Source organism: Orbicella franksi, chromosome 2, assembly GCF_964199315.1.
Source record: "Orbicella franksi chromosome 2, jaOrbFran1.1, whole genome shotgun sequence".
Classification (NCBI taxonomy): Eukaryota; Metazoa; Cnidaria; class Anthozoa; order Scleractinia; family Merulinidae; genus Orbicella; species Orbicella franksi.
Genome location: NC_138146.1, coordinates 34468938 through 34479206, shown reverse-complemented (window position 1 = coordinate 34479206; position 10269 = coordinate 34468938). Strand labels below are relative to the sequence as shown.

The window sequence follows — 10269 nt, the reverse complement described above, 5'->3', positions numbered from 1 at the left end:
GCTTGTTCTGTAAAACTAGGCTGGAAAAATGAACCAGTCATTGACGATACCGATGCTTTCTAAGAGTTAAAATAATTTTAAGACAACTTAGAAAGGTGACTTAAAACAGTTTTCAGCACTTAGATTTTGATGGTTCATTATAACCACTCTTTTTATCACTTGATCCTACAATCATGGAATCAAAAAACCTGCCCAATCATTGGCGAACACATTGTTATCATTTTCGTGACACAATAGGTTACCATAGCAACAGTATGAGTTGCTAAAAACACCCTTAATTACAGCTTTAGGAGCTTATAATTCAAAAACGACACTGAAATTTTTCATATTATCAAATGTTGATAAGCAGGATAAGACACCGCTTTTGGCAAAGTTTTAAAAAAATCTGTACATGGAGTTCAGAGCCACCTTAAAGATGATTTCTAGTCCGTACTGCACAGTCACAACACCCTAATACACCAAATGCATACAAATATAACGAGATATTTCTATTTTTTAGTTACAAAGGGTACTTTGACACTCTTGTTTTTCACAAGGGTGTAAATTCAATTAGAGCTGACGAATCGTCACCACTCTTTCCCACGAGATGTTTGCTATCTTTAGTTACAAATGGTAACTTAAGAGTGTGTCCACGAGAAAACCAGTCAGAACCAGGCAGGAGGTGATACAGCTGAAATCACCGATTTCACTCAAACTTGGCACAAATGTTGGGTTTGATGAGTGAATGATTGTGGCAAAACAGTAGGTCAAAATATTTTATTCCCTTCAAGTTAGGAGGACCCCCAGCAAAAATGGCCATTTGACACTAATTTATGCATATTTAATTAGCCATATCTGGTTTAGTATTTCTACAACAAGAAAAAGCATGTGAAAATGAAATCCACTAGAACATGTTGTGTAACTATCAGTCTAAAAGTACAGATATTCATTTCAACTGGGCAATTTGATTTCTGTCCGTGGCTTCATCTTGAGTAAGGTGCATATTTTGTAGTGTTGTGAATAACCTTTAATTGATGGCAAATATCTGCACTGGGCAAGAGCAAGTACACATTATTCTAACATGGATAGTGAGAGCAATCAACAAAGTTCTCAAAAAAGCCATAAAATGTTTGGGGACTTATATTCTGTGCTGGTGTACTGTTTACATAGAACTTAACCATTTAGGGCCATTTCATGAACATCCACTAAAACAAAAGCCTTTTCTCTGTCTTAACCTAACTCGAAATCAACAAGAAATAACTAGCTAAGCATTTTCCTATCAATTACGAGTAAAAATTGGGCGAAAAGAAGCACTTGAGACACTTCTTTCAAATATTTTCGGAGCTATATCTGCTATATCTTGAGGCATATCGATGTGAATACTGCAGTAGATGATTCAACTCACAAGCTCAGACGCTCTGACAGTATTCTACAATAACCACTGGGATCGGACTTAAGATTACAAACAGAACAATTATCCGCATAGACATTACGAGTAGTGGAACAATATCAGTTTATAATCTTGTTGTAAATATGATTCCTTGAAAAGCAAACTTACCTGGCGTTTTTCTTTCGTGGTTTCTCTACACTAACGATCTCCCCGTTGTTCACGGTAAGCCAACAGGTAAGCTCATCGATTAAAGATTCATTCAATAAAATAGTAATCTGTGAGGTACTACTTGGTGTTAGATAAAGATATTTCATTTTTATGGCAAGTAAAGACAGCAAAGACACTTTAATTCACTTATCGCCCGCCATCTTGAATTTAACCTGCGCACGTCAACGGTGACTGACAAATGAACGTCGGTCTTCCCAGGGAAGACTTCTTTATATAGCGCGCCTTCGATTGTAAGCCTCGCTTGTATGCAACTTCCGGTTTTTCCTGGAATCGGTGTAAAATTTACATGTAAATCCAACTCTGACATTTAAGCTAAGCCGTTATCGATTTGAAATGGATGTTCCAACTCTGATGCATAACCTGACGGAAGAATTAATTTGTTCTGTGTGCATGCAGTTGTACAGAGAACCAAAACGGCTGCCATGTTTACACGTTTTGTGCCTCGAATGTCTGAACAATGTAACGAGCTGTCCGCTATGTCAGGATGAAGTGGTTGTTCCCGAAAGCGGCACCATGGAAACTCTGCCTAGCTGTCATTACTTGAAGAATCTGCTGGATATTTTGGCCGTCACGGAAAGCAGCAGTTCAAAAGTATCTTGCGGGAAGTGCGAGTACAGAGAAGAAGAAGAAGCATCTTTTTATTGTTTTTGCTGTGGCGGATTCTGGTGTAATGATTGCATTCTTGGAGCTGACAGATCTAGAGGTCACCGCGTTCTTGGGCTGGAAGATTTTCGAGAAAAAGATCTTGAAGTCATTCTCAAGCGACCGGCACTTTGTCAGAACATAGTTAATAGGGGAAGAAGAGGTCAGAAGAAGGTTCATTGTAACGAGGTGCTAAAGTTTTATTGTAAAGAGTGCAAAATCCCTGTGTGTCAGGATTGCGCGAGAGTTAAGCATTGCAAGCACGAAATGGAATATTTGGATGTGACAGCAGCAGCGATGAAGCAAACCGTAACCGATCGACTAGATGCTGCAGAAAAAGAAACACGAACTGTCTCCGACTCCTTGCGAGAATTGGAGGAGGAATCTCGAGAAATTGAAGAGCGTTCCCAGTTTGTCAAAAGTCAAATTCAAATCGCAGTCAAAATGCTTATCCGAAATCTTCAGCAACAGGAAAAGGAATTGATTGCGGAAGTTGAAAAGGAGACAAAAATAGAACAAGATCGCGTGACAAGGGAGCAAACGGAAGTGAGGGACCATCTGAATGAGATTGAAGACTGTATGTCGCGAGCGAGGCATTTCATTGATTGCAGCACGGCAGCCGATCTCGTGGAAGGAGGACCGTTTGTGAGCAAGCTGTTGCAAGATCTACCGACAACAGAATTTGTCGCGTCCGCAACTCCTCGCATTGTCTTCTTGGAAAACATGGCTTTAACTAATATTGTGCAAAACGATCGAATCGGTCGCCTTGACAAAAGCCCCACAAAAGCAAATCAGTGTACCATGGAAAGCCTTGACAAAGTCACCGCTGGATTAGAAGCAAGGTTTCAACTAGTAACTCGGAATTCCGAAGGGAAACAGTCTTATTCTCCTGGCGATCGTATTGTTGTGGACTTGGCCTCAACAGAAGATGGAACACTTTCAGCGGAGATGAAAGTTGTGGATGGGAACAATGGCAGTTACGAAGTTTCTTGCATTCCAAAACGAAAAGGGGAACATAAATTTTCGGCGTTTGTAAACGGTGAAGAAATCAGCAATCTTTCCCCGGTTCACGTCAAGAAAAGATCCTACAAACTTCTGCGAACTGTCGGTGGCAAGGGTACTGGAGCGGGAGAGTTGAATGCCCCATGGGGGGTTGCTGTTACTGGTCGAAATGAGATTTTTGTGTGTGATAACGGTAATGATAGACTCCAAGTGTTTGATGAAGAAGGAAACTTCATCAGAGCAATTGAACATGAGCTGTTAACTGGCCCAAGAGGGATATGCATAGATAGTGCTGGCTGGATTTATGTAACAGCTCAGAATAAGATTCTTCTGCTTAATCCGGAGGGAGAATATGCCAAAGAGATTAGTTATGAGGTAAATAAAGGTGTGTACTGGAGTGGAATCACCTTGGATGAACAGGGAAATATCATTGTATGTTACAATGGAATCCATATTCTTTCTCCAGAAGGAAAGCTCTTAAAGGAAATAAGTGCAGAGACCTTTTTCGATCCATTTGACTGCATGTACTGGGAGGGGAAAATATTCGTGTCAAACTGGGCGCCCAATACAGTTGACGTTTTGGGCTGCGATGGAAAGTAACTTCAAGAAATTGGAAAACAGGGCTCTGGAAATGCAGAATTCAGCCGACCTACGGGACTAGCAATCAACAAAACGGGACAGCTTGTAGTGGCTGACGATATAGTCCATGGGCCAGACCCTCTCAGATGTACCACTCAGAGGGACCAGCTGAGAGTGTGACAAATTTGAAGCTAAGTTGGGGGTAATTACAAGATGTTATGATAGCAACCCCTAAAGAGTAGCTTTCTTGTATATTTTATTGGCTGAAATATCACCAAAATTCGCTTTTGCATGAAAACGAGGCTTGTTTTCAAAAGTCATATTAAAAATATTAAGCTGGATCAAAAATAGTCTGCACACATATAAATACAACAAGAAAGAACACAAATCATTTTTTAGGAACCAAATTTCAATTTACCTCTTTAAAAGCGATGATATAGTAAGTTATGGATTACTTCAAATGTTGCAATGCATTATGGGGAAATTCAAGATGGCGACCTTCACGGCAGGTGAGTACGTTTGACTTATTTACTGATTTCGATAATCGTTAAGTAGAGATCTGATTAGAAATCAACAATATATACAAAATATTAGCTGTATAACTAAACAATAAGCATTTTTATGACGATATAGTGATATTTTGAACCTCAAATTATATTAAAACTTACAGTCCTTCGAGATCTACATGGACTCGACAACCCAGCACTGTGTTGCCTTAATCATTAATTCTCATCGTTTGTAAGCCGGTATGTGTTTAAAACTCAATAAAAGCCATAGCAAGTAGCTACATAACTAAACAATCAGCATTTTGATGGTTGTCTTGTGAAATTGTGAAATTGTGAAATCTAAGAGGAGAAGTATCGAGTCTGTGGATGATGAAACTGTACCTATCTATAATGCCGGCGAGCGTTGTGGGCCCCATTCTAGAGGATATGTGGAGGTCAAGTTAAATCAAATCATGGAATGTGCATGGAGAAAGAACTTGCTATGGGTTTTAGTACGCATTCATGCAAGTCAGAAGCAATCTGTTCCTGGTTGGACTGGTTTCAATATTTTGGTGCGTAATAACCAAGAAGTTGCCAAGGATAACGTGGGCTATCTTCCAACAATCAATGCCCCAGCGACGAACATGTCAGCTGTGTACCAAGTCCTCATCAAGTCCCTACAGATTAAGGAAACTTTAAACCTCCAAAGCATAGTTGTTGTGTTTGATCAGGCACTGTATGCTAAAGCTACTGAGATAAAGTGAAAACACAGGGCACAGTTTAATGACCTTGTGTTGAGAATGGGTGTGCTCCATACCATTTGCACTTTCTATTCAGTGATCGGGAAGCGTTTCCAAGATGCTGGTTTACGAGACGTAATAGTCGAGTCTGGAGTAATTGCTGAAGGATCTGTGGCTGGTGTTCTAGAAGGCCGTACATATAATCGCGCCGTATGATTTCACAAGCTCATGTATGAAGCTCTTAACAGGCTAGCATGGATGGGATTTAACTCTTGGATTGAGGAACATCATAAAGAGAAGAAGCCTACTGTTAATGCGTTTTTAAAAGGACTGAAAGCGCTCTGTGATAACACATGTGAACAAGAATTCAAAGACACAGTGGAGAGTCCCTCATTTGAAGAAGTATCGCAACTGTTCTGCTTGTATACGAGCTATCTCCGACATGATAATGGGAAGCTATCGAAGTTCTGGATGTCTTATGTTGACATGGTGGGAATATTACTTGGTCTGTTAAGAGGATCTCGGGAGGGAGATTGGGATCGTCACCTTTCATATATCAGTGAAATTGTCCCGTGGTGTTTCGCATATGATAACCTTAACTACGCCAGGTACCTTTCAGCATATCTGCATGAGATGTCACATCTACCAGCAGAGCACCCGGACACCCTGGAATACTTGCGATCCGGAGGATTTTCTGTTCAGATTGGCGAAGACAACCCTCTGGGAGAATACCTGTTGATCAGACGTGCGAGGAGACTGTCAACAAAGACACTCAAACGTCAGGAGGAACTAAAGGTTTCAGTCTAAGGCTTAATGCAGTAAGCAAATTCTGTAGCTTACAGTCCTTGTTGACGCTACGTCTAGAGATTTCGAACTCACGCTCTGTTGAAGAGACTCGAGGAGCCCGTTGAGAATTGAAAGATAGAGCGAGCGAGGTTCGACTAGAAAAATAAATAAAAATACATGTGAAGAAGAGCCGAGCGATATGAGAAATACAGGACAGAATATAAAGACTTACAAATGTTTCCTGACTGGATAGCGAAGACGGTGAAGCTAGGTAGAATAGATTCCGCAACGATATTAACTTGAAGCTAGAGAAAACGTTGAAAAGATTGGCGCGCTAGGAAACAGTAGCGTTTAAATAGTAGTAATTTTCATACATAAATGGCAAGCAAAACTAAAAATTCGCACGTGAAATCCTACAAATTCTACCTGGTCGCTGAATACCGGAGCACATTCCTGAGGCAACTCAAAGATATATACTGCACATCAGTAGTTCTTGTTCCCAACACAAAGATCTACAACCAACAAGAATACAAAGAGATGAAGCTGATGGTCAATCCATAGTGTCAATTCTTCAAAACACTTGGCTCAACCCATTCAGCCCTGACCTTCAAGACCTCGTCTGTCTTTCCACAGGAAAAGTTGCCACTCCTGATATAGAGCACGACTTCCTACAAGCTAAAGATAAAGGAGAGGAAGCCTACAAAGCATTCCGAGAGCAACGACTTCAGTCTAATCCACCCAAAGTCAAGTTCCATGATTCAATCAACAACAACAACAACAACAACAGTTTATTCCTACTACTGTAAACAACTAAAAGAATTTACAAGATTGTAATTGTAAATTCTTTTAGTTGTTTACAGTAGTAGAAATAAACTGTTGTTGTTGTTGTTGTTGTTGATTGAATCATGGAACTTGACTTTTGGTGGATTAGACTGAGGTCGTTGCTCTCGGCTTTCAATCACGAAAGCTAAGCTGAAAGACTTTTGCTCACTTGAACCAGGAGGTATCAGTTAAAGCTGGTAAGAACCAAGAAGTGATCATCAAGGCCGACGGAAGACTGTTTGCTCAAATGATTGTCATCGCAGAGAGCAGAGACTTACAGATGAGAGAAGTGTTATCCCAACCTCTCGGACCACTCCCTTGGTCATTAGCTACCGCAGATGGCTTGATGCGTAAGACGAACAAAGCGTCCTTGGCTAAAGAACTGCATACAAATTTCGAAGCAGCAGATGCCATTCCCCAACCCTCAGCATGTGTAATAGATGGGATGGCTCTTGTCCAGTGTTTGAAAGGTGATAAGAAGACATTTGCGGCAGTTGCTAAAACTCTTCTTTGCAGAGTTCTAAACGAAGGTGGAACAAGTAACAGGATTAATGTCGTCTTCGAAGATTACAGAGAGGAATCCATAAAGAACGCCGAAAGAGAGAACAGGGCTGACGGTTTAGGAAGCGAATACCGCAATATTCAAGCCGAACACAAGGTTTAACAGTGGAGAAGATACCTGTGTAGCTTAAAGAACAAACAAGCTTTCATAGCGTTTGTAACCAGCGAGTGGAAGAAAGAAAAGTACACAGAGAAGCTATATCTGGAAAGACTCTGGTTGTCACGTGTGGCGAAACATGTTACCAATTATCGTCTGGAATAATGCAACCTATCAGTGAGCTCGAATCAACCCAAGAGGAGGCTGACACCCGAATCCTCTTACATGCAGCCCATGCAGCTAAATCGAGGTTTGCTTCGGTCGTCATAGTATCAGAAGACACTGATGTGTTGGTACTTCTTTTGGCCTTCAAGAGTTTTATTCCTTCTTCAGTATTCATTAAAAGTGGTTCACAGACCAGAGTCAAGTACATCGATATCTCGAGTAGTTGAGAGGGTTGGAGCAAGTGTATGCAGATCACTGCCGGGCTTTCATGCATTCACAGGGTGCGACACTCTTAGTGCTTTTGCCGGACGGGGAAAGGTTGCAGGTTATCGAATTGTAAAGCAAAATGTTGAATTTCAAGAGATGTTCCAGCATTTGGGTATGTTCTGGAATATGTCTGATCACCTGTACCATAGTCTTCAGAAATTTACATGTGCCATGTACTGCAGCAACTCTGGGACAAGCGACATCAATGAGCTGCGATATCGACTGTTCTGTTTGAAGAGAGGAGACGTTGATTCCAACCAGCTGCCACCCTGCAATGATACGCTGCATAAACACTCGCTACGAGCAAACTACCAGGCTGCTGTCTGGAGACGAAGTTTACAAAGATGCCCAGCCATCCCATCACCAGTGGGATTTGGCTGGTGTAGTGAAGACGACAAGCTGGTCGTAGACTGGATGGGTGGTCAGCCAGCTCCGCAAGCTGTTCTAGAATGGCTAGTGCAGTAGGTCCTGCAAACTTCCATCGTGCTCCTGCATTGTCAATGGGCTGAAATGTACTGATATGTGCCGGCTTCAAGATTGCACAAACAGGCCAGATGATGACGACGATGTATTATCCGTTGACGACAATGACGATGGAGAAAGCGAAAGGTAAGAATCTCATAACCATAGGAAAAATATGAAATAACTTTCCTTATACATACTCTTACATTCGTAAGGTTTAGTTTCGAACGATGTACTCTTTTTAATGTATCGAGTAACTGTTTGTGGCTGTCATGGCAACCGCTAAATGCTTTAAAATAACTTAGCTGTTATATTTGCTGACATTAAACATGAGTCTTTGTTTACATTTAAGTGAAAATGGTGCTTGACTGACGCGAAAAGGACAAGTCTCCAATGTGTTTGGTACTGGTATGGCTTCAGAATGGATGATATCAGGAGAAAGAGGACTCGTTAAGGGAGCTCTTTAAAACTCATTAGCTGAATAGTTAATCCAAGCCAGTGCTAGAGTGATCTACAAATGATTGAACTTTTTGACAACGTATATTGCAGTTGTTATTTTTTAAAATTAGGAAGTGAAAAGCCTTATTTTCAGTGACTTTTATTTCAGTTGTGGACTCATTGACCATTTCCGTCTCCATGGCAACGAGACAACCTTAGAAAAATTTTCTTCTTTTGCAATTGAATCAATGTCATATTCTGCTAGGCCTAAAATGTATAAAATGTTGTTTGAAGAGAATTGTACGATGGACATCGCTCAGAATCTGAAGCTGTTGACCGGATCCGTGGTCATTAGGCAGTTTAGATGACGTCATTTTATCACATGTTTAGAGCAAGAAAGCTACTGATAGAAGCTTGCTATCATACCTTAAAATAGACTTCAGTTATTGCAGATTGAGAAAATACGTGATAGCACTGGTCCCTCCACATGGTACAAAAAAACCACTTTTGGGGGTCTTGGCCCATGGACTAATAGCGGAGTTCAAGTATTCACTGCAGATGGAATGTTTGTCACCAAGTTTGGAATTTTCGTACTCTCCAATCCTTATGGTGTGTCTGTAAGCAATAGTGGTCGTGTAATTGTTTCTGACGGGGACGAAGACCAATTACAATTTTTTTAAAGTACTTTAAAAAGTAAACAGTAGAGTACGTTGCATCGCTGACATGAGCAGTGAGTCGTACACTTTTTAAAGCTGTACTTTTTGACTAGGACACTCCGTTAGAGATCTATCGGTCTATCTGGAATGACTGCTAATTTTCCAAAGCTTTAGGTCGGCGCACACAAGGGGACTAGCCCTGCGACTAGTCCCCGCGACTAGTCCCCGCGACTAGTCCCCGCGACTAGTCCCCGCGACTCGTCCCCGCGACTCGTCCCCGCGACTCGTCCGCGCGACTGGTCCCCCGCGACTAGTCCCCGCGACTCGTCCCCGCGACTCGTCCCCGCGACTCGTCCGCGCGACTGGTCCCCCGCGACTGGTCCCCCGCGACTGGTCCCCCGCGACTGGTCCCCCGCGACTGGTCCCCCGCGACTAGTCCCCTGAAGAGTTTACACGAAGGGACTGTTCACAGGGACTTGTCCCACGAACAGTTCACACGAAGCGTTTTGAGAAACAAGTCGCAGGGACTTGTCCCAAAAGTTCAAACCAGTTTGAATTCGTGGAACTAGTCGCAGGGACCAAATTTTAGTCCCTGTGACTAGATTTTGAGGCCCAAAGGCCAGTTCACACGATGGGACTTGTCCCCGCGACTTGTTGCAGGGACTAGTCGCAGGGGCTAGTCCCCTCGTTTGTGCCGACCTTTAAGGTGGCTCAAATCAGTTTCCGACACTTAGATTTAGATGGGTCGTCATAACCACTCTTTATCACTTGATGCTACAATCATGGTATCAGAAAACTGCCCAATCATTGGTGAACACGTTGTTATCATTTTCGTGACACAATAGGTTACCGTAGCAACAGTATGACCTCCTAAAAACACCCTTAGTTACAACTTTAGGGGCTTACAATTCAAAAACGGCACGGTGAATTTCTTTTATATTATCACCTTTTAATAAGCATGATAATACGC

At 41.9% G+C, this 10269-nt stretch overlaps 1 pseudogene; it reads left to right on the top strand.

The window, feature by feature from the left end:
* Positions 1-170: 170 nt before the first annotated feature.
* Positions 171-9431, top strand: LOC145479509 (E3 ubiquitin-protein ligase TRIM71-like; annotated as a pseudogene).
* Positions 9432-10269: the final 838 nt, after the last annotated feature.